At 38.1% G+C, this 2500-nt stretch overlaps 1 protein-coding gene across 1 annotated transcript in view; it reads left to right on the top strand.

Annotated features, from left to right (window-relative positions):
- Positions 1-2500, top strand: part of LOC144957219 (uncharacterized) — a 56384-nt gene that overhangs the window by 23526 nt on the left and 30358 nt on the right. The gene's annotated exons all lie outside the window — the stretch shown is intronic.

The following is a 2500-nucleotide window of genomic DNA, read 5'->3' on the forward strand; positions in this document are numbered from 1 at the left end:
CGCTCGGCGCATCGTTGGGTCCTTGGAAAAGGCTCTTTACTCACATTTTCTCACCGTAATCAGGTGTAAAATGAGTACCTGGCCGTTAACAGCGTTGTCTTTGTCCGAAAAATTGTAATATCGCCTAACAGGCGTCATGCATGTCCCGTCCTACATGTTAAATGTTGCTGTTGACCAGGGACCCCTTGTAAAGCGCTTTGAGCACATTTTAGGGGATATTGCGCTATATAAAAGCTCAATTTAAAAAAAATATTTTTGGTGAAATGTATCTGTATTAGAATTTCTTTTCTCTCCATTAGGTTAACTTGCTAGAATTCCTGATAAAATGAGCGCCAGAGTTGTTTTATTTTTAAAAAGATGAATAAAAAATAAAAAAAAGATTCCCTTTATTCATCTCATAGGGGAAAGTGTCTCTAGGGTCTATTTCAAGAGAAAAAATGGAATAACCCAGGCGTCAGCCGCAGTGCAACGCCGCAAACTGTGCTAGGGCTAGGTGACTTGCTAAAAGCCACACGGCGCAGCGGCTTGTGATCGAACTCGGTACCTTTCGGGTACGAAGCAAAGACCGCACCGCTGAGCTGTCTCACATCTCCCTTAATAAAATTTGTTTGAGCTGTTCTCATCTATATAGTTAGTTTAGAGCAGTAACTTCAACCCTAATTAAGAAAATTACAATTTTCAAACTGCATTTTTTTTTTCATGACATGGTGTATTCGAACATGTATCAATATTTGATTCACAATTTTCCGACATCCGAAGGCCTTTTCCAGATGAGCACACATTAATGTGTCACAGTCAATATAATCTACTATGAATAACACATTGAATCGTCACACTCAATATAAACTACTATGAATAACACATTGATGTGTCACAGTCAATATAATCTACTATGAATAACACATTGATGTGTCACACTCAATATAAACTACTATGAATAGCACATTGATGTGTCACACTCAATATAAACTACTATGAATAACACATTGATTTGTCACAGTCAATATAATCTACTATGAATAACACATTGATGTGTCACAGTCAATATAATCTACTATGAATAACACATTGATGTGTCACAGTCAATATAATCTACTATGAATAGCACATTGATGTGTCACACTCAATATAATCTACTATGAATAACACATTGATTTGTCACACTCAATATAATCTACTATGAATAACACATTGATTTGTCACAGTCAATATAATCTACTATGAATAACACATTGATGTGTCACAGTCAATATTCTCTACTATGAATAACACATTGATGTGTCACAGTCAATATAATCTACTATGAATAACACATTGATGTGTCACACTCAATATAAACTACTATGAATAACACATTGATGTGTCACACTCAATATAAACTACTATACGACAACATTGGCGTCTCTCAAGACAATGCACGTGTTTAAAATTTTGGACAGAAAACCCGTCCTTCAAATATCGATGGAAAGTAAACTTCCCGTCTTGCCAATAACCCTCGATCCTGGGATGTTGGAAAGTTTTTGGTTTGAGAGTCGTTGCCATGGTGAAGGTTATTTTAGTCGATCGATATTTGGAGGACGGGTTTTCTGGACATAATTTTAATCACGTGCTTTGTTCATCAGAGTACGACAGAATGTGTTGTACAGTTGTGTGTAGTTGTATGTTGTTGTGTGTAGTTGTGCGTAGTTGGGTTGAATTGTGTTTAGTTAATTTAAGCTGTGTGTAAGTGTCTGTAGTTTTGTGTAGTTGTGTGTAATTGTACATAGGTGTGCGTAGTTGTGTATAGTTGTGTGTAGTTGTGTGTAGTTGTGTGTGGTTATGTATAGTTGTTTATAGGTGTTTGTAGTTGTGTATAGTTGTGTATAGGTGTGTGTAGTTGTGTATTGTTGTGTATAGGTGTGTGTAGTTGTGTATAGTTGTGTATAGGTGTGTGTAGTTGTGTATAGTTGTGTATAGGTGTTTGTAGTTGTGTATAGTTGTGTATAGGTGTGTGTAGTTGTGTATAGTTGTGTATAGGTGTGTGTAGTTGTTTGTAGTTGTGTATAGGTGTGTGTAGTTGTGTGTAGGTGTGTGTAGTTGTGTGTAGGTGTGTGTAGTTGTGTATAGTTGTGTATAGTTGTGTGTAGTTGTGTGTAGGTGTGTGTAGTTGTTGCAGGTGTGTGTAGTTGTGTGGAGTTGCGTGTGAGGTACTTTTGGATTGTGTTATGTGCTGTAGGGAGTGGGTCACTTTACTGGCAGTTTATTGGGGATACTTGGGCCCCCGACTGCTCAGTGGGTCGAGCACTCGCTCCATTCGCACAGGGACCAAGATCGAACCCGGGTGCAGTCGATATTTTTTTCCTGCCCGCCCCCCCCCCCGCCCTTGTCAAATCAGAATTGATTAAGTAGCTGGTTCTGTCAGAGCTGGCGTTCTATCAAAGGTTAGTGAGAAATAATAGTTATTGTCCGTTTTACGTTATAACACCAGGATAAATTCTTGACTCTGAGACTCCCTAATTGG

Source organism: Berghia stephanieae, chromosome 11 (genome assembly GCF_034508935.2).
Source record: "Berghia stephanieae isolate SIO BIC M18660-M18661 chromosome 11, UCSD_Bste_1.3, whole genome shotgun sequence".
Taxonomy (NCBI): Eukaryota; Metazoa; Mollusca; class Gastropoda; order Nudibranchia; family Aeolidiidae; genus Berghia; species Berghia stephanieae.